Source organism: Thamnophis elegans, chromosome 1 (assembly GCF_009769535.1).
Source record: "Thamnophis elegans isolate rThaEle1 chromosome 1, rThaEle1.pri, whole genome shotgun sequence".
NCBI classification, from domain to species: Eukaryota; Metazoa; Chordata; class Lepidosauria; order Squamata; family Colubridae; genus Thamnophis; species Thamnophis elegans.
In genome coordinates this window covers 2,317,838-2,341,293 of record NC_045541.1, presented here as the reverse complement: position 1 = coordinate 2,341,293, position 23,456 = coordinate 2,317,838, and the positions used below count along the sequence as shown (strand labels likewise).

The 23,456-nt window shown below is 38.2% G+C and overlaps 1 protein-coding gene across 1 annotated transcript in view; it reads right to left on the bottom strand.

Moving 5' to 3' along the window:
• Window positions 1-23,456, bottom strand: part of LOC116520804 (receptor tyrosine-protein kinase erbB-4-like) — a 50,711-nt gene that overhangs the window by 6,466 nt on the left and 20,789 nt on the right. The window lies entirely within an intron of this gene.

Here is a 23,456-nt window from a genome sequence, read left to right as displayed (position 1 = left end):
TGTGGGATTTCCGTATACAAACGGACAAAATACTGGTGCATAATACACCAGACATCACACTGGTTGAGAAAAATAAGGTCACAATCATAGACATCGCAATACCAGGTGATAGCAGGGTCGCTGAGAAGGAACATGAAAAAATCGCAAGATACCAGGACTTAAAAATTGAAATTCAACGACTATGGCACAAACCAGCAGTGGTAATTCCAGTGGTAATTGGCACACTGGGTGCTATTCCAAAAGCACTGGAATTACATTTAAAACAGTTAAAAATTGACAAAATCACCATCAGTCAAATGCAAAAAGCCGCACTGCTTGGATCTGTACGCATATTACGAAAATACGTTACGACGTCCTAGGCCCCTGGGTGGGGCCCGACTAGTAACCAATGCCAAATCCGGCGAAACAACTGGCCGCTGTGATACAATTGTATAATAATAATAGGAGTGAACTTATGTATGCCAATTCTGGGACTGATATATAATTCTCCTTATTTCAGGAGCATGATTTGAAATCTTTGAAAACCATCCAATCTCTCCCACTCCTCTCTGAGAAAGACGATCTATATATCACATGATGTTGGAGCTCGGATGTCAGCAGGCAAACACTGGAAGAAATTTAGACAATCATCTGGGGCAGAAGAAGGCTTCTTTTATTCTTGAATAGAAGATCTGAACTATCTAATGGATTCCAAGCTATCTTCCTTATCACCTTAAGATTATTGTTTAGAGTACAGCATTTAACATCATTATTTAAAACAAATATAATTGAACAAGTATTTCTTTATATTGTTCCAGGAATGAAATTTATCAACTTGGTTGTTATTTTTCATAAAACAAGAGGAAAGGACAATGTTCTGGAATGTTTAATTTCTTGAAAAATTAACTATCGGTTCTTGTGGTACTCATTAGAACCTTTTAAAGCTAATCTTTTAAAGAAATTACCATAGCTATAATTAATGCCTATTCAGTAACCTTATACTGCATTTTCTGTATGTGCATTGTTCTTTGAATCCATACAAATATATTAAATTATTTCCTTTCACGTTTATTTTTTATATTTGCCTTCAAGCTATTTGAACTCTTCTGAATTAAATGTGACAATTTTTGGTTGTTTATTTGATTTTTGTTTCGTTAGGTTTATCAGGTATCATAAAAGCTAATTGTCCCCCCAGTTGTTTTATCTGATTCCTTTTTTTTTTCAGAGGTGGTTTAAACTTATGAAGGTTTTTAATACACAAAGCTTTTTCAGTATCATTAAACCAAACTAAACTAGAACAGGCACACCCATCCTAGTTCCAAAAAATATTACGGACCAAAGATAACACTTTGAATCCCCCAAATACTGTTAGAATTAAGGATAAGCTTACAATGTTCAGCACTCCCTAATTTTATTATATTATTAGAAGTTGTAACCGTACAATGTCCAGAGACCCGTGTTCAACCGTTCAAACAAAGCAAAAAAATTATTGTAAGGCAAATAATCTCTAGTAACATCTGATTCTATCCTAGAATTTTCTGTTAAAGTTAATGAAATTTATGCTATTCAGCTGGACTCAGCAACAAAACACGATCCAGCTCTCACCTTGGAGAACGAGAGAGTAGATGGGATGGTGGAATTCATGAAGAGAGAAGGAGGAGGATACATTTAAAAGGACAAACAAATCCTAAAAGATGAAGGTTGATCGTGAAATACTTACTCCTGACATAGGGGTGTAGGCAGGAGGAGGGCTGTGTCCAATTTCACTCTAATAGGAAAGAAAAATGGAATGACCAATATAGTAAGAGGTTACGTGGATGAAAATAAGTCATATGAATTCTGTGAATTGGTGGAAAAACCATGAACAAATTAAAGAGATTTATTCAAACACCAGTCAAATTCACCCCTTCATGCTCAACACATCTTGAGAGGCAGTTTTGTGTCAGCTCAAGGTACGGAGGTTTTGACTGTAGAATAATTAAGGAAAGCCTGAAAAGAGGTGTAGGACTTTTTTGCCCAAAAGAATGATTAGCATGCAGTAGGTCCCTCTAAAATGAAGATTCAAATGGGAGGATCTATTACTACTCACCTGGTCTAAAAGGAAGAGAAAGAATATATTGCTTAACAATGAAGACAACACATAGATTTTACTTGGATAATTATATAACCACACAATATTCATTCTCTATAGCCTGGCTAAAAGACAGCAGAGAAAAAGAAATACCTGCTCTATGGCAGATTTCCAATGAAAATATGATCACAAAATTCATGTGCTCATCATATTCAATAACACAGAAAGATAAGGCTCTATTAGCAATAGCAATAGCAGTTAGACTTATATACCGCTTCATAGGGCTTTCAGCCCTCTTTAAGCGGTTTACAGAGTCAGCATATTGCCCCCAACAAGCCGGGTCCTCATTTCACCCACCTCTGTAGGATGGAAGGCTGAGTCAACCCTGAGCCGGTGAGATTTGAACCGCTGAACTGCAGATAACAGTCAGCTGAAGTGGCTGCAGTACAGCACTCTAACCACTGCACCACCTCGGCTCTTGTATCTATTGCTAGATGCTGCTTCTCTTTCTATGTTTTTATCCCAGTAATGTTCTAATGTCCTGCATCTATTGCTAGATTTCCTAGCAACAGATGCAGAATGCTTATTTTTTTTAATACCCCTCCTCAATATCAGTATCATGAACATGCATGCATCATAATGTCCGCATTATATATGAAGACGAACATCAAGCACCATCAGTATCACGAACATGTTCTTTATGTATGCTTCTTTTTAAGGAGGGTTTGGAAAGCAGTGTGATTCACATAGACAGAACAGTCCCTTCTGGCATTTCCGGTTCTCCTGGCATGGAGTTTTGTTTCGCTGCAGACTCTATTTAGAATTGGGATTTAGTGGCTCAGAAGATTAAAGAGAACTCTAATATCAATATCTGTCCACACCTATTTATTTCATTTTCACAATAAAATGACTATTGGTCTGCACTCATCACTTAAGAACTTTCATTTTTCTCTGGAACATCTCTCTTTTCCTTGTTACTGATTGCATGTTTTTCCTAGAGGGCTACTAATAAATGTGATTATGGTATTTCTGGTGCTTATCTACTTATATCACGTAGAAAAGAAGAGCACCATTCATGCACCATTTGTTAAAGACAAATGGTGCGTGAATAAGAATATGTCAGTAAAATGTGAAACTGTATGTCAGATCTATCTTCATAATTCTTACTTATGTCAGAGTTGGAGTAGAGAGTCAATAGATGGGCAGGTTCGGGTGTGATGAGTCTGATGAAGCTTGTATCTTTAGAAAATTTAAAGGAAAGAAAGGCTACAAAAATCTTTAATTGTATCAATTTGTGGTGACTATAAATACATTATTATTCAAGGTCTTGTTGCAGAGACATTTTACTGAAAATGTTTGGTCAGGATGAGCTCAGCAGCAGTGAGCAATGAACACTGGCCTCCAATTTAGCTTTGGATATTCTCTCTCAAAGATCTTTCTTCTTAGTTAAGCTCATATACCAGAAATCTACTCTTCAGCTGTGCATTCATTTTAAAACTGGATAATAACCAATGATGTACAAAAGGCAAACTTTATTATATCCCTACAATATTTTTAATAGATGATTGAGGCAGTTCAAGGTTTAAGTACACAGATTATCACACCTTGTTTTTCTCTTCAATCATGATGTTTTTGGATGGCAACTCACTCTAAAATGTGTTGGTCTCACAGCTTTCCTTCTTGATTACATATGTGTTTAAAATAACACTTAACCTTTATAGTGACCAGCAATATTGTTGAGGAAGTACTGCAATTTGATCTATGCATTTTTATGAATTATATTACTAGAATATAGAAAGATGCTAAGAAAATACAGAACTAAGCAGGCTATTTTTACAAGGATGCATCTCAAGATCTTTTTCAACTCATTAATAAACAATTTGCACAATACATCAATGTTATCCACCTAGTGAGATTTTTGACCCTAAGTCCCTAACCCTATAAAGTTGCTTCAGGGACATTTAATTTCATCAACAAGTTTGTTGTTTGTTAGCTGTACTAATATGCTACTAGTAAAGCAATGGATTTCACTGAAAAACTTTCAGGAGAAATTGGAAACTTTGCATTGATTGATACAGTGAATATAATAATAATGGGGAGCCAATTCAGCCTTGCAGCCTCATAGACATATATCTCAGCCTATATGAACACACTCTAATGTCAAAAAGGACATTCTATTAAAGAGCCTCTAAGTGAGAGAGATGGCTCTTTCATTTTAAAATTATTAATTTTTTATATATTATTAGCCTTTTGATAGACATGCTATTTAAAGTTTCCAAAGGAAACTTCCACATAACTGCAAATACTATCAAAAACAAAATACTAAACAAGGCTCTCAATATTTTTGGGGGTAGTTTTATGATTATATTTGACATGAGTGGTGATATAATGATAAAAGTTCCATAGTCAGAACATGGTAACATACACATGTGATAACTGGCTTCTAGGTGGTGGCTATTACCTATAAAGCTCTTAATGGCATAGCACTTGGCTATTTGAGAGATGACCAGTCACCAATTGCTTCTCTTCATCTTGTGAAATCAGGCAGAATAAGTGAATTTTGAGTCCCAACAATTAAGCAGTGTAATCTAATGGGATCCAAGAATCGTGTTTTCTCTGCTGTAGTGCCTGTCCTCTGGAATAAATCACCTCTGCTCAAGATCTGGATCGCTTCCTCTATGGCAAGACCATGATGACATTCAGGAAGCTACTGAAGACATGGCTATTGTTCTAGACTTTGGGGATAGCTCATGGATGAGTCCTTTTGGACAGGGCTTCTTTGGACCACTCAGGAATGTTTTCTTTTGGGGGTTTTAAACTGGAAATCCCGCATAATTGGGTGTCCTCTAAACTGATTAAATGAATAGTTACAATCCACACACACACCAAAGAAAACAAGCTAGGAACAGCTGAAATGTGAATTACTGAAATAGTAAGAGCCGAGGTGGCACAGTGGTTAGAGTGCTGTACTGCAGCCATTTCAGCTGACTGTTATCTGCAGTTCGGTGGTTCAAATCTCACCGGCTCAAGGTTGACTCAGCCTTCCATCCTTCCGAGGTGGGTGAAATGAGGACCCAGACTGTGGGGGCTCTGTAAACCGCTTAGAGAGGGCTGAAAGCCCTGTGAAGCAGTATATAAGTCTAACTGCTATTGCTATTGCTAATTCAATGGGGCTTCCATTTTAATGTAGTGGTTAAGGCATCTGGCTAGAAATCAGGAGACTGTAAGTTGTAATTCTGCTTTGTGCATGAAGCCAACTGGATGAACTTGGGTCAGTCACTTTCTCTCAGCAGGAGAGAAGGAGGAGGCATGGCAAACCATTCTGGAAAAACTTTGCCAAGAAAACTGTAAGGAATAGTCAAGCAGTCTCTGAGAATTGGACATAACTGAGCAGAAGAAAAAAATGTAATGTATTTATTTTTCAAAATATTTTTAAATTGCTTTCTAATTACATACCAATATTGTAATATTGAAAGCTTCAAAAACACTTTTTTGTTTTTAAGATGCAAACCAGACTTTTTCCCTCTTCCCCCACTTTATTGATGATATATGCATCTTCCATTGGTTAGAAAAATGATTTATTGGCAGAAAGCAACACAGAAAAAAATCCTTCAAAAACTATTTTTACATACAAAGGAAAAAATGAATCTCCATATTGGGGCAATAGATTGAAAGACATTCTTGGGCTTTGAATATATCTATGTTTTGCAGAGACTAAAAACTAAGAAATCTGTGTGCATCCATTCCTGTGGGCATGTGTGAATCAGTGAATGAATTTGCTAATTACTAAAAACAGACTTCTTTCATTGCTTGGCACAGCTGGTGATGAAGGATTTTTTTAAAAAGAAACAAAGAAGATTTGTCAAAACACTGCTAAAAGTGCTTTACCATCTACTCAATTCTGTTAGATTAGTGACTGGATTTAGTTTGCTTTCCTTAGTCTCTTATTACAATTACCAAAGCAATTGTTTCCGTAACCCTTGTCCATGATGTTACATTATAAAGTGCCCCAATTTATTTGTGCCTTAACAAAGTTAGCAAACAGTATTGTCTCTATGCACAGCCCTTAATATTTAATCAGCAACAGCTCTGGAGGCAGATCTGACCCAAGCATAGCTTTCCATTATATGAAATTAAAATCATATGGACATATTTATTCTTCACTCTACTAAATCAAATTTTAGGTGGAAGTTGAAATCATGGACATTACTCAATCAGTAGTCATTTGACCAATAATCTGACATTTCTTTCTTTTTGATCTTTTGGAGTTGACACTGAGCTACCATTGTTTGCATCAATCATTGTTTTATTATGTAAATAATAATGTCTAGTATTGTCAAAAGCATGGGTAACCAAAAAATCAGGAATTTCCATAACTCTGGTTCTTAATTGAAAACCAAAGAGATAATGAAACTTAATTACTTTTCCTCTTCAGCTGAGAAATCAGTGAGATCCTACAAGGATCTACAACAGTGTTTCTCAACCTTAGCAACTGGGAGTTGAAGTCCAGACATCTTCAAGTTGCCAAGGTTGAGAAACACTGATCTACAAGAACTGATGGTTATGTCCTCTGCTTTTGCTTCCAGTTCTTTCTCTTGCCCAGTGTTTCATAAACTTTTCTTACACAATGGCTTCCTATGGAAATAACACAGGAATGTTATTTCTATGTCTTTGCCTGTTTTCGCCTAGCTCTGTGATGGCGAACCTACGGCACACGTGCCTGAAGTGCTACGCAGAGCCATGTCACCTTGCACATGTGGTGTTGCCCGTTCCTCTTCTGAGTTTCTGGCGCACATGCGATGGCCTTTGTGTTTGCGTCAGTGTTGGAAACTGGAAGAGATGGTCTTCCGTTTTCCAGGGTGAGTATGCGCATCAGCCAGCTGATCATCACAGGTGCTGGCGCACCAGTAACCAGAAGACTAGCTGGCTGGAAGTTCATTTTCTGGTGTGCGCATGTCCCCAGGGCAGCTCCTCTTCCGGGTTGTGGGCCAGACAAGCGCGGACAAATGCACTCCCTTTTCGGCACTCGGTGCTGAAAAGGTTCACCAACACTGGCCTAGCTCCTGCCAACTAGCAGTTCGAAAGCATATAAATGCAAGTAGATAAATAGGTAGCACTTCGGTGGGGAGGAAACAGCGCTCCTTGTTGTTCAAAAGTTTTATTTCTTTTAAGGCAAACATTTCATCATTCCTCAATCAGTAAGACATCGAAGTACAATTTTTTTGTATGTCAAAATAATTCTAGTTTACCACCAAATTCTTGTCTACCCTAATATATACCCCTCCCTCCCTCCACCCTCTCCCCCAACCCCCCTCCTCCTCCCCCCCGACTTCCCAGAACCCGTACACTGTATGGATTTCTAACAAACAGAGTCTAAAATTTATTGAGAAAAAAAGAAATAAAGAAATTAATAACATTCTTCTTACTGAACTAACTTTAAACAATTTAAATCATTTCTGATTTCCTTAATGTCATGCTGGCCATGTGACCCTGGAATTGTCTTCAGACGGTGCTGGCTCAAAGCCCTTGAAACAGAGATGAGCATGGCCCCTTATAGTCAGTTACGATCAAGGGAGTAAAATCTGCAGGGACTTCTCTTTTTCCTTCCATAAGGCATTTCGTTTCTTTCAGTTTTCACTATTTTCCCCTATTGATTGATGTGGGTGGCACATTTGTTTAGTCCAAACCTCTTTGTAATATCTTGATTACACATAGAGTGTGGAGCAGTGATTCTACTACAGGTGGTATTTTTCCATACAGATTCAAATGATCCATGTAAAGGAAGTAAATAATCTGGCAGATATTTTTGATGTTTGATTGGGGGGATTTAGACTAAATGGAAACGGGGATTATATACTACATTTAGAAATTTTTGTTAATTTGTATTGGACCTTTATTGATCAATAAAGAGAGCTAAACATTTAGAGATAGGCTTATTGTAATTTAAGCAATAAATTATTAATGTTGAACTTTGCTTGCTAGGTCTGAAGGGGGAAGTTTCTTTTTCTTGTTATTGTTTTTGGGGAAGGATTATTTTTACTTCTATATATAGGTATATCTCTTTGATTACATTTTACTGCTCATGATCTTGGGTTAGGGTTAAGGGTGTACATAAGTAATAAGAGGATCAAGAAGGATAAAATGGTCATATATAGTAATTGTTTTATAGTATTATTCATTACACAGTATTAATAGAGACGATATCTGCGAGTCTTGCTATATCTACATTGGTATTTGAACTGTTTCTCTGCATTGCCCCTCCCATCTTACTTTGGCATTGGCTGGTATCATTTTGCCCATATCATCATTCAGAGATCACTTCTTGTAGTTTCCCCTCTGTAAGCATTACAAAACCCTCCTAAAATGCTGGGGGGGGGAGCCAACATCAAGACAATACGGATGTGCGGTCTCGATGCTCCGAGACTGCAGCCAATACTTTTGCCACTGGGTGGTCCAATCGGACCTAAACCGTCCCGCAGAGATGGTGAACAGGAAGAATACGTCTTGCTGATCTCAGGGACATCGCAAAGTACCTGATGGATCCAAGAGAAGTTCTTCAAGCTGCTGACAAAAAATCCAGCCATTAGGCTGATGAAGTTGGGGCAGCTCCAAAATGGAAGGATACAGAAAGTGTTTCCAGCTGGTGAGGAATTTTTGTTGTTTTAAAAGAGACTGCCTATCAAAAACTTAAAGTTAATTTAAATTTGAGAACAGAAGAAACAAGTGGCGGAATTTAGCTTTGAATGGTATTGGACAGTGGGTTATCTTACTTTTTAAATGCTATCTTTATGGATGAAATTTATGCAAGCCTTTTAAAACGAATGGATTAAGTTTTCTTCTATTTTTTTTTCTTTTATTATTCTTTGTAACCTATGGACTAAAATTCTCCTCTTTCATTACTGTGGGTGCTCTTCTAACACATTCAAGAATCAGACTTTTTTTAAAACTTGAAATACAAAAAAGAGACAAAAAGAAATAAAGAAAATTGCAACAATAACATTGCTACTTGGAGGCTGGAAGGTTTGTGTATTGGGAATGAAACACTCATACTTTTCTCACTGATTATCTTGGCTTGGCACTCCAAGGTCTCACTCCTTGTTTATAGAGAGTGATAAGAAGAAAAGCATACAGATGTTCCTTTGAAGTATATCTTTAACCAGAGAAAAGTGAAAATAAAATGTTATTGTAAATCTATGCTTAATTTTGTTAACCTTCTAAGCTAAAGCAGCAGTGTTTGTTAGCTGGAGATAATGGCACAATTTCAACAGCAGAAAGAAACTTTAAGTCTGCAAAAGATATTCTCAGAAATACAGAAATTATAAAATACATATGAGAGGGTTAATATAATTGCTCCTCATATAGCTAATATTTTATCCTCCTAATTATATTCAAAATAAAATTTGTTGGAGTAACCCCAGACTTTTGGCCTTAGATTGGGTGCCCCTACTCAAAAGCATCCGCTGCAGTATAAATGGCAACTACCAAAAAAGTAGCATTGCCCTGTAATTTTGGACAGATTGAAACTATGGAACATGCTCTTCTTCCTTGCTCCTTTTGCAGTAACAGTCAACCAGATCCATCCTACTCGCCCTGATGCTGCTCATAGATGAACTGCCTTTTGCTACAACGCCTGTAGCTGGGTTGAAAGATGGAAAATCCATCAAACCTAGTGGATCGATTTTCCACTAGCCAAACATATTCTATGTAACTATAATTCATTTAAATTGTAGGTATTATTACTTCTTTGTTATTTTAGATGTTATTATACTTTGCGAAGCAACCAACAGAAGCATCCTCCATGCAAGCCCTGTGTTCAGTCTATTCATGTTTTGTTATTTTAATTGTTCCTATACTTATAACTGTTTTTAATGTCTCAATTTTTATTGATTGTAAGCTAACCAATGTCACTCTAGGAAGTAGAAATATCATATTAATTGCATTGCATGGTATAGCACAACAACAGTCTGCTTTATAATTTAAATATAGATTTTAGCCTAGTCCTCACTTGGAATACCTTGTTTTATAAATGTATTTTAACTTTCTCTTAAATTTTATTTGGTTTCTCTCTCTCTCTCTCCCTCTCTCTCTCTCTCTCTCTCTCTCTCTCTCTCTCTCTCTCTCTCTCTCTGTCACACACACACATATTCAAAGAGTACTCTGCTTGTGCTAGTCTTTGATCGCAACACATTGAATTGAGATTGAAATAATAAAGGCAAAGGGCAGATATTTTTGGAGTATGTTCTCTCTTAATGACATTTTATTAAAGGTTGGAAACTCTCATGGTATTTATTAGATTTATCCACCAGAGATAGTCTTATCTCCCTTGATTATGGTCCAGAGGGAAAGTTCAGCCTTCTTTTCTGGCGTGCTGTGATTATTTTGTAAAGGCTCCAGCAGGATAACCTAATAAAAAGAGGCAGGGATATGCAATATAAATGGAGGACATTACATGAGTTGAAGTTGGAAAGTGACCCTCATTGTATGCATTCTTTCCAAGTTAAATCATACTCTCAAGAGTTATTGGTTGGCAGGTTGGTGACAAAGCAGTTTAAATGGAGAAGACAATCACCAGGATTACTATCCTCAAAACGCTGCCTAGTCCAAGTCTAACAGCAGCATTTGTTGCCCTACAAAAACATATCACTTACCTAGCATTCTATTCAATTCCTATTTTGCCAAGTCTCTAACTCTGAATTGCTACCAAACTCCCCTTTTACAATCCTGTAATCCAGTGTTTCTCAACCTTGGCAACTTGAAGATGTCCGGACTTCAACTCCCAGAATTCCCCAGACAGCATTCGCTGTCTGGGGAATTCTGGGAGTTGAAGTCCGGACATCTTCAAGTTGCCAAGGTTGAGAAACACTGCTGTAATCCCTTAATTCGAGTAGCGTTGGGGTGACTGGATGGAGCTGAGCGTTTATTGGCTGGAGTGCCCTTCCTGATGCCAAACAGAGTTTGTAGCTGATATTGGGGTCTTTTTTTTTTTGCACCCTAGGAGAAAAACTTCTGCTGCTAAAGAAGTTTGATATCTAAATAAAAATTGCGCAAACTACTAGAAACAATGACACAATGCAGTCACCAAAATGATTCCATTGGATCATCTGTATAAAATATCATTTGACACTAAAGAAAACTTGATGGGAACCTATAGTTGAAAAAGTAGCCAGAAATGAACAGATTATGACGCTATGGATTTCCAAAATATAAACTGATAAAAATCTTGACCAAAAAACTTAACATATAAAAGGCCTTTTATATTGCAGAAATAAATTCAGGCACACAACCTGAAATAGCTAAAAAAAACTATCAACTAAAAACAAAATGAAAACATGGAGATGGAAAAATGTCTGAGGGATTCTTGGTATTTATCCAGATTTTACTTGTGCGATTTTTTTTTTCTTAAGAACATGCAAATTAATGGAAATCTGTTTGCTTATTTAACATTCATATTTCAGTAATCAAAGAAAAAGGACAGCGAAGAAAACTGAAGCTTTTCAGAATTCAAATCCTGCTGACAACTAAGAGCAAAATATGATTTCTTGTAAATCCCAGCTTTATGTATTTATTAACATTTATTTATTAAATTTTTATGCCCATCTCACAATCAAGCAACTCTAGGAGGCTTAGAACAAGACAAAAGCCACAATATAAAACAGTAAAATGATGAATATTAAGATTAAAATGAAGGATAATAGGCAAGGATATACCCTGCCAGCTAGAATTCCTTGACTGAGAGGGTTCACAGCATGCCCCTTCTGGCAGGGCAAGGGGAGTCAGCCAATCCCATTGGGGTGAAACGTTTCCTCGGGTAACCTGGACCTATGCTGTAAAGGAGGGGTCTCCAACCTTGGCAACTTTAAGACTTGTGGTTGGCTGAGGAATTCTGGGAGTTGAAGTCCACAAGTCTTAAAGTTGCCAAGGTTGGAGACTCCTGCTGTAAAGGGTATAACTAACACCTTGAATTTGATCCGGAAGCAAACTGGCAATCAGTGCATCTTGTGCTATATGAAAATGTTATGAGGGCCACCACAGGGGCCTCAAGAACTGTCTGTGCAGCTGCATTGTATGCCGCTGTGGCTTCCAAATACTCTTCAAGGGTAGCCCCATGTAAAGTGTGTTGCAGTAGTCCAGATGAGAGACGACCACGGTCTGAGTGACTTTATTTAATTTTACCTAGAATGCTGTATAATGTGGAGTCTGGTTTCTGAGTTCTATATTGCTTCAGGTACCAAAGGTAAATTCCTCAGTGGCTCTGATTGATTTATTTATTTATTTATTTATTTATTTATTTATTTATTTATTTATTTATTTATTTATTTATTTCCAAAACAAACATATGTTGTAAAAAGTATATCAGCTGGTTACAAAAAGCTTTTGTGCATCTCTTCCACCGTCATCAAATATAATTCATATTAATTCAAATGTCTTAATTCAAATATTTACTATATTAAGATCATCATACCTCCACTTTTATTTGACTACAGTTATTTAAACATCCTTCATCCTTAAATATACCAAGATTCAATCCATAACCACATGCTGGCATTTCATTTAATTATTTATAAAATCCTCCATTAACATTAAGTCCTCATATTCTGTTTTAGCTAAACATCCATAGTATTCAATACCAAAGATTTCTAATCCTCCATGTGTATAATTTATTATCATCATCCTTTCTTTATTTAATTATATGCTATATCATAGCATTTCCCCCCTATTAGTTAAAATTTAACTGTATATAGTTTTGTTTTTTTGTGATAATTGTTATTGTTATTAATAATCTTTATATATAGTCCAAAAATATTTCTAACCTTCCCTTCTCATATCCAATTATTACTTATCATATCAACTCAACATTGTATACAAGTGGCTCTGATAATTTTTGATAGTTTTAAAATTAGATTTTTTTACTTCAGTTTTAATTCAAAGCTATCCATTGTTCAGTGAGGATATACTAGTATTTGTGGAAAGATCCTGAACCACAGCTACCTGCCCTATAAATGGTACAGCTGCTGCCCTGGGTGGAAAGAAATTCAGGAGGAGTCTGTGTGGAATACAGACAGCTGGTTTATACAAGTGGATCATTATAATGTGCTGCAGATACCCCAGTGGTGCTACAGCTAGAAAATATAATATAGAGCTGTCCCACCAGCTCAGAGCAAATATTTCAAAAGAACAGGATGGTATTTACAACAGATCTAAACCAAAATGAAATCAAATTGAAGGACAGTCCCCAGGGGAAGGGCTGCCTCTTCCCCAAGAGCACCAAAGCGAAAATAGAGACTGCTTTGCAGAGGAGAATCTACAAGAATATTTCAATTTGCATCCAAAGGAGGCAGGGACATTTTCAAAGACACAGAGCAAACTAGACTAGAGCATACGGATATGGCAAGGGGACAAGACCTTTCCCTTTTTTAATTTTATTTTTTTTAAGGGGAAAAAATACAGAGCCAGTTAGCAGGCTCTTAGCAGTCTACCTTGACAGCAGTAAGACGGACTAGAGGAGTGGGAACACTTCACCGCTAACCATTCCCTGAGCATTAACTGCAGGACGTGCCAGGAAAATGGGCCATCAATCAGAGGCTTCGCCCTCAGTTTGAATCCTCGTTCCGCTCTTGTGACACATAAGGGAGCTTTCGTTTGCAAAGGAAACGATCAGGAGGGAATTGTCAGCTGACTTCACTTTCACTTTTCCACCAGTTCTAAAGACATTGTGTCCAGGATGATGCCAGTTAGAGCTGAGGCTGGAGAAGCAGGCATGCAGGGTGTCACCACAGGAGCTCAAAGGAGGCTTGTTGAAAGCAGCCTTTTATCCCTTTGCTGTTCGTCTACTGCGTGGCAATGCATTATATGACATATACTTCCCATCAAAGAAATATACCACGATTACAATGGGGAATGTTACACTGAAGCTCATAGACAACCCTCCACCCACCCCTTTTTTTTGGTCTTCTATCTCTCTTTCTGCTTTGTAGTTTTTAATGGATCCACACAGATCAATGATGAGGCTCGGGTGCAACCCCCTATCCCTCCGTGGATTTCACCAGTTTAATGAAGTGATTAAAGCCAGTGGTAGGATTCAACCGGTGTAACAACCGGTTTTGTTTGCATGTGTTTTGCAAGTGCATGAGGGCATCGCGCACGCACATTGCATTTGAAATCAGCACTAAATCTTACCTTTTCCTGCAGTGTCTGTGAGAAAAACAGCTGAGACGAGGCACTTTGCTCTGCCTTGCCAATCAGCTGAGCTTCAAACAAAGGAAATAGAGGCGGAATCAAGCAGGGGAAGGTGGGCGGGGCCCAGTGGTGGGTTTCAAAAATTGTTGGAACCTACTCTGTGGTTGTGGCCTGCTTTGTGGGAGTGGCTTGCCACCCATGTGACTGGATGGGAGTGGCTTGCCGCCCATGTGACCGGATATGAAATTATGAATTAGTACTTAGGTCGGTCCAAGTAGCTATTCAGAAACTCTGGCATTGAAGCATGCAAGTCTTAAAGCTGTCAAGTTACAAGATCCTTGCACCCCTAAACCTTTAGGAAAAAAAACTAGGGGTCTTCAAACCTGACAGCTTTAAGACTTGTGGACTTCAACTCCCTGAATTCCTCCTCCAGTCAGATTGGCTCAGGAACTCTGGCATTGAAGCATGCAAGTCTTAAAGCTGTCAAGTTACAAGATCCTTGCCAGTGGTGGGTTTCAAAATTTTTTGGAACCTCTTCAGTAGGTGTGGCCTGCTTTCCGGGTCCACTGGTGGAACCTCTTCTCACCGGTTCGGTAGATTTGACGAACCGGTTCTACCAAATAGGTGCGAACTGGTAGGAACCCACCACTGGCAGGGCCAAGTGATCACCGGAACTACCAATTTGCCCTGGCTAAATCCCACTCCTGGTTAAAGCATCAGGCAAAAAACTGGGAAACTGAAAGTTCCAGTCCCTGGAACTTTAGCCCATATCTAGCTAGGTGATCTTGGGCCAGTCACTTTCTCTGAGCCCTAAGAAGGAGGCATTGGCTAGCCACTTCTGAAAATCCTTGCCAAGAAAACTGCAGGGATTTGCCCAGGCAATCTCTAAGAATCAGACTCGATTGAAAAAAAAAAAGATAAGATCACTCCTGAGTATGTTGTACTAACAGAGCCTACATTTATGCTGGCATAATAACATAGCAATAGCAATAGCAGTTAGATTTATATACCGCTTCATAGGGCATAATAACATAGTTATTATGTTCTTTGGTTTTTGACTGTAATAAACTTGATTTGATATCATTCCAATAAACTATTCAGTAAAGGATGTTTCCAGATCAATGATGACAGGAATGTTAAGAGGCAACTCCAGTAAAGTAACTAGCAAAAAGAGCTGTTATTTCATGCACTGAATTATCTAAAATGGCAAAATGTGGCTCTGACTAGCTGTAGCTCTTCCTAATCGGCTCTTCAGTGTTAAATCTGGGAGCAACGTTTGAAATCTGTATGGGGTCTTCCGACCAAAGTTACCATGTGGTGAATAAGATATATATTGTCACTCTTATCTTCTTTTTCATCTTCTCTCCTTTTTCAATATCATCTAGGGATGTGATGTTGAACCTACAGCACATGTGCCACAGGTGGCACGCAGAGCCATATCTGAGGGCATGCAAGGCGTTGCCCTATGTCACCTCCAGCACGCATGTGCACACTGGCCAACTGATTTCTGGCTTTCCGGAGGGCAGGGGGAGGCCATTTTTTGCCCTCCCCAGGCTTCAGGAAACTTCCTTGAAGCCTGGGGAGGGCAAAAAATGGCCCAATGGGCCTACTGGAAATCCGGAGTCTTCAGTGAGGCTTGCTTGCATGCACAGGGTGGTGGTGGTGGTGGTGGTGGTGGTGTGTGTGTGTGTGTCTTCATCATAGGTGTTGACATTGCCCCATTCAATTAGATTGCTAATGTGACTTCTCTTTTTGAGCAAATGATCTCTTTACTCAGTCCTCTTATTGCAAACTTGATTTTTCCATAAATGCTTTCTTCTCAGAAACCCATGATAGCTGTCCATTCTACCTCCACTAAATGTTGTTTACATACCATCATGATGTGAGAAGATTTAGGTCTCCACCTGTTGTTGAAAATCTGATTTGCTGAATATGGATAGAGTTGTGGGGGTGTGCACTACAGCAGTTGGTGTGGGCTCATCTACTGTTGGATGTAAGAGCGATAGAACAAGGTCAGGGAGGCATTTTGCCCTAGCTGTGCATGGACTGAACAATAGTATGCCAAAATTAGAATGATGGAGGACAGAGGTGGGTTCCTACCAGTTCACGCCTATTCAGTAGAACCGGTTTGTCAAATCTACTGAACCGGTTAGAAGAGGTTCCACCAGTGGACCCGGAAAGCAGGCCACACCTACAGAAGAGGTTCTGAAATGTTTTGAAACCCACCACTGGTTCTTGGATATGATTGTTCTACACTATCATGCTCCTATTTATAAAACTCAGTGCCTCTGTGAAAGGTAAGGATGACTACTGCGTTTGTGGTGCAATCAGAACATTGCGTGTGTTGAAGTTGCTTTAACGCAAACCAAAGATGCCTTTTAAAAAACAAGTTTACATCATATTCTTCTGCATGCCAGTGCTGTGTGAGAGGTAATTTAAGGTGGTTCTGACAAGTGTCGTCGGCATCTTCATATCCGGTCACATGGATGGCAAGCCACTCCCATCTGGTCACATGGGCATCAAGCCACTCCCACAAAGGAGGCAACACCCACAGAGTAGGTTCGAACAATTTTTGAAACCCACCACTGACGGAGGAGGAGGAGGAGGCCAAAAGCCTCACAGAGCATACTGGGTGACTTTGGACAGCCACTGCTTCTTGGGAAGATAAAATGAGGAATGAAGAATCACAGACAATCATATGTCCTTTCTCTGGAAGTGAATGAAAATATAATTAGAAAGTTAAGTCTGTGGCTGTGTTTTACTACTCTTGTAATAAAGTATTCTTGGCTTGCCTCCATGGGATGAGAGAGTTGAAAGTGCTATCGATTATGTTATGTCTTGTTTACGGTGCTGTTATTACTATCAGACTAGATTGGACCGTACCACATTATGCCAATGGGGGGGTGGGGTGGGGGTAACCATGGCTCCCTCTACTCTATCATGTTTTGTTTGTAGAACAGAAGCTGAAGAATAAACTTCTGAAGTGCCTTGTTTGTCAAAGAATATGGTTAAAATCACTTTAATGAGACACTTCCCTTCAGTGCCCAGGATTCAAAGCTAATGAATTATAATATTTCATAAATATTTCCAGTGCTGTATTGTATTGTAACTGCAGGAGAGATGCTCACGGATGCTCGGCTTCAAGATATATGGAGGAAACAAGGATGGCCCGACTTTTAAGAGTGAAATGTTGAAAAGAGCGTGCTGTTTTTAATTGATCATGGGGTATGTAGAACAGTGTTTCTCAACCTTGGCCACTTGAAGATGTCTGGACTTCAACTCCCAGAATTCCCCAGCCAGCATTCGCTGGCTGGGGAATTCTGGGAGTTGAAGTCCAGACATCTTCAAGTGGCCAAGGTTGAGAAACACTGATGTAGAATGAAACAGCTGAAACAGATTTCCACTGATATCTAGAGGAGTGATTCCTTACATTAATACATTTGTGCATCAAACAGACTGAGTAGAGTACACAAAATCAAGAGGACTATAGATTCTTAGTTGCCTGTACATCTTTCTCCTTGTCTAATTCCAATCCTCTTTTCTTCCTTCAATACTACTTTTCCTTTGTGTGCATAAACCCATGCATTTTGTGACCTCCATCTCCATGCCACACCATCGGAGGTGACAATATCAACAAAAACAAAAAGCTTTTGATGTCTCAAAGTCTCGATCTTGCCTGGCAAGTTATATACATTTTTAAATGCCCTGGGGGATTTAAAAGGAAACTAAAAAACAAACAAACATAGGAGGCCTGGCATTCTGAACTTTCAAGTGGGAACACTTCTTAAGGAGGAATGAATCAAAAGGCCACATGCTCGGCGGCAGCAGAGGGAAGGGGGAACACAAAAAAGATATGATGAACATGTTCCACTTGCCCCCTCCCTATTACCCTTTCTCTCATTGCCCCCCACCCCCTTGTACTTTATCCAGTAATCAAAGGATATTCTGAGCCTCTCAAAAGCCATCATCCGTCATTGAAAATGAAATGAAGCACATCTTCTTCAAAGCTTTTACAGAAGTAATCATTGTAGAAGCAAGAGGAAAAGGTCTCAGAGAGAGAGAAGGAGGGAGGGAGGGAAAGGGAGAGCGAGATTTGAATGAGTGGTAAGAGTAGAGAGCCTAAACATCTGAATACAAAGTTGATGATAATATTCTCAATTTCATTATGTAAGAGATAAAGAAAACTATAATTGGATATTCTTGGCCTGAGAAAGGAAATAATAGCTGCATTGATGAAATTTTTCTGTTTCACTTGAGTTAATGTAGATCTTGGAATCTACAACAATAATGCATTCAAAAATATTTAGAGAGAGAAAATAATAATTACCATTTTAAGTCTAAATCTTCTTACTCCTTGGGTTTCCTTTTATAACTCTTATTTGTTGTTTATAATTCTTATTTCTGTTTATTCGTTAAGAGCAATGAATGAAGAAGGCTACTTCCTTTTTTTTGTAAAATGTATTTTACCTCATAGAGCTCTGCATAGTACAGATTATCATTATGACCCAAACATTAACAAAAATGTATATGCTCCAGTGGTGGGTTTCAAAAATTGTTCGAACCTACTCTGTGGGTGTGGCCTCCTTTGTGGGAGTGGCTTGCCACCCATGTGACCGGATGGGAGTGGCTTGCCACCCATGTGACCGGATATGAAAATGCCACCTGACAAGACACTTGTCAGAACCACCTTAAATTACCTAACACACAGCACTGACATGCATAAGAATGTGATGTAAACTTGTTTCTTAAAAGGCATCTTTGGTTTGCGTTAAAACAACTTCAACACACGCAATGTTCTGATTGCACCACAAACGCAGTAGTCATCCTTACCTTTCACAGAGGCGCTGAGTTTTATAAATATGAGCATGATAGTGTAGAATAATCATATCCAAGGACCAGTGGTGGGTTTCAAAAAATTCTGGAACCTCTTCTGCAGGTATGGCCTGCTTTCCACATCCACTGGTGGGACCTCTTCTAACCGGTTCGCTAGATTTGACGAACCGGTTCTACCGAATAGGTGTGAACTGTTAGGAACCCACCTCTGATATGCACATAGGCCTTTGAGTCAGTGTTAATTCCTGGTGACTGCCTGGACAAGTTGGTGCCATTTTCTTGGCAAGATGTCGGAAGTGGTCTCCCTTTGCTCGCTTTCTAAGGCTGAGAGAGAATGGCTAGTGCAAGATCACTCACTACTTCATGCCTAAAGTGCAATTAGAAGGTCACAATTTCCTGGCCTCTATCCTAATGTCTACAAAATTCAGACAAAATAAGAATTAAAGGAAATTCAATGTGGATCTGCCATTTTGGAGACTATCAAATCCCAGTAAGGCAGAGTTCCCTTAAGTAATTTTTTCGTCATTGCTGGATATACCAAAGAAACCGGCTGAAGTTGTTAAAAAGAGAAATTCAAATGATAAAAGAAGAGAATGATTGAAAAATGTTTTCTTACTGAGCTACAAAAGCTCATTAAAACCTTCAAGAAATCTGGGCAATGGGATAAAGAATTTAAAGAAATAAAACCTATGACAATATTTGATTGAATTAAATACATTATTGATTGAAATAAAACTGTTAGAAGTAAAAGGAGGGAATATAAAGCTTTTTTGATCAATGTTAAAATAAAACGTTTTGTTGCATTGTTCTGTCAATGCCTTATGGATTTTTTGCTGACGTGAGAATTGAAAAGCTGATGCTATATGGATGTTATTAAAAATAAGGGATGGGTTATGTGATGAAGAAACATCTTTTTAATATTATAGGAAGTATAAAGTTATTAAATGTATTTATGCATTTAATGTAGTATTAATTTATACATTTAATGAATGGAAATCACTATCACTTTTTTATATTTCTTTTATTATATTCTCATTTCTTTTTCTTCCTTCTTGTTTTCCTTGTACTTTTTAGTTTTTCTTTCCATTCTCTTCTTTCTCTAAATTTAGTTTGTATTTGTTTTTATTATTGTAATTAAAATTCTCAATAAAAAGTCATGTTTTTTCTTAAAAAAAGAGTCATAGTATTTTTCTTTCTCCCTTTTTCCTGTTTCCTCCAATTCTTAATTAGCTCTATAACCTTAATTATGTAAAACAACTTACATTTTTCAAACTAGTTTGCAAACTCTGATAGGATATAGTATTTAGGTTTAGGTTTTAGGTTTAGGTTTATTAGATTTATATTAACCTCATAAACACACACACACACACACACACACACACACACACACACACACACACACACAAACAATCAGATACATACTGGCTGCTTTAGATAGTTCAAGGAAAAGCCCAAAAGGTCAAAATTAAATGGTCTTCTTCACTTTTCTTCTCAAGTCAAGGTTCAAAAAGAAAAATTCTCTGTCAAGGTGTGGATGGAGAAATTTACCGAATTGGCTGTTCGTCACGGGCAAAGTATCAGAGATTGTAAGGGAAATGCGGAAATGTGAGGAAGCTAGGGAGGCCAACAGAACACAACCCCCTGTACAGGTGTAAGCACACACTCCTTTACAGCACATTGTATATATCAGTTCTGCGAAAAGATACCCCAGATGCCTTTGAGCAGAAAATGGAGCTTAAAAGTGGGATTTGCCATAGACATAAAGCAAGTGAAATGAAAAACAATGATAAACAATTTCTGACAACAGCAGAGTAGTTCATAGCAGATCTTCCTGACAGCCAATTTTATTTAATAACCAAAGAATAGTATTTGGCTTTTTTTAAAAAATGCACAGGCATAACTGTAAAGGACAAGGAACAAATTTTTTATTTGTTATTTATAAGGTCAAGAAACATATTATTCCATGAGTATCACCAAAGCTAACTTTGCAAGAAAGCTGAAAATCTCCATGAAAAAAAATTGCCACTGAAATATGAGGGGATCAAAAACCCTGGAATTAGTACAAAGAAGGAATTATCTTCTTTAATTTATTGTATAAATATTCAAATAAATGTATAATTTAATGAGGCAAGGCTCTTTTTCATTAAACTCAAAGAAAAGATTTCGCAACTATAGATTCTATATAAGAGCATGGAAACTTTACTATAGAATTTAATTTCCCAGTAACAATGAGTATAAACAGCTTAAACTGCTCCAATTTATTTCCAATTCATGGTAATCCCATCAATTGCAATAGCTCCATTTAATATTCATATTCATTAATGCAAACAAGTCTACTTTCCAGTGAGCTCAAGGAAGCCGTATGCCAAAGAATAGTGATTGTAAAGACTGAGCTTGGAGTTCATTTCACTTCTTCCCTCTTAGCCTTACAATGAACAACCATTCATGTTTAATATGTTTAAGTATGTGTTTTTCTCTGCAGAAGAATAACTCTAAATATATTTCATATTTAGCCACAGAGTTAATTCCTCTTTACTATAGTAGTGCTCTGTTATGTTGGTGGAATCTCTACAGGTTCTTGGGTGGGAGACTTTGACAGCTAATGCAGTTTAAGGGGAACTGCCAGAGATCCAAGTAAGAGGGTCTTTATGAATCCAAAATACTATTTATCTACTAAGTTCTGGGTTGGGTCCCAGCAGCAGAAAGGAGCACAGGTACATTTTAATCTATATTCCACATGTTGCTTTAGACCAGTGTTTCTCAACCTTGGTGACTTTAAGTCCTGTGGACTTCAACTCCCAGAATCCCCCAGCAGCTATGCTGGCTGGGGAATTCTGGGAGTTGAAGTCCACAGGACTTAAAGTCACCAAGGTTGAGAAACACTGCTTTAGACAAAGGAAAGAAGACAGTACTTCAAACTCATGTAAACAATAGACTCTGGGGAGACAAAAATACATGATTGAATGGCGAAAGGGGTTGAAGCTTGGACATAAACAATTATTTCCTCCTGTTTCTCCGGATGAAAAAGAGAGCATAATAAACAATCCTGTTCAGTTCTCTTCCCTTAAAATGCTTGAAACCGTTCACACTTCCTTTTTCCATAGAATACAGGCAGTCCTTGACTTACAACAGTTCAGCTGGTGATCATTCAAAATCACAACAGAACTGAAAAAAGTGACATGACCCCTTTTCACCGTAGTATTGCAGCATCCCCCTGGTCACATGATCAAGATTCAGACGCTTGGCAACTGGTTTCATCTTTTATGACAGCTGCAGCACGATCACCTTTTGCAACCTTCTGACAAAGAAAGTCAACAGGGAAGCCAGATTCACTTAACAACCAAGTTACTAGCTTAACAGCTGCTGTGATTCACTTAACAACCGTGCCAAGAAAGGTCGTAAACTAACCTAACAAATATTTCACTTAGCAACCTGAATTTTGGGCTCAATGTGGTCATAACTGGGGATTACCTGGCTCCAACTGCTTTGCTGAGATGATTTCTCTTTCAACATTGAAGAAAACAATCATTCTACATCCACACCAAGCTATTCTGTCTAATATACAATTTGTTGTGGCAAACACTGAGCTGCATTCATCGTTAATCCTACAATATGTGAACTTGTTGAAGCGTCTTTTCATCATCCCAGCAAGTGGACGAATGGTGACAAGGAGAGAAACAGACAACAACCAAGGGCCCAGGAAACCACACTCTTTGTATTTATAAGTCAACTCTACCAAGAAGTCAACTCAGGCCAAGAAATCCTTCCTGGCCCTGTCCAAACAAGAACCACACCAGAATGCCTACTGCTATATCTCCAGCCATTTTGCTCCCAGATCAGAATGTAAATCCAGATTAGCTGCCCTGAAAGACACATTTCTTTCCTGTGAATTGTACATATGTATTTTATACGACAGATATCATGTTAGGGCAGGTAAGTCAAAAGATATACACAAATCATATTTAGAAAACCCATCCCCAGTTGAGATAGATACTAATGTTTGTACAAGAGAGCTTGTGGAGCGCTGACAAAGACGAGTGTCTCTGCAAGGAAATCTGTTTTGAATGTTTCAGGAATCGTACATTTTTTAAAACAAAGAGTCCCCTCCTTTTGGATTTGTGGGAACAATAAGCATGGGTCATCTGTCTTTGGTTCTGTGACAGATTCTAAGGGTATTAGCCTGACTGAAAGGAGAGCTTTGACTTCTCAGGAGACAGGAATGTTTACTCCACTAATACATTTATTGAATGAGAATATGGGTACACTTTTTGGCGATCCTTCCCTTCTCTCCTGAAAGACAGCAATGTCAGTTCAGCATCCATCTACGTGCACATCAGCTGTGTTAGGAGCCTGAGTGACATAATCTATATTGGATACTCTGTGGAGTACAGGGTAA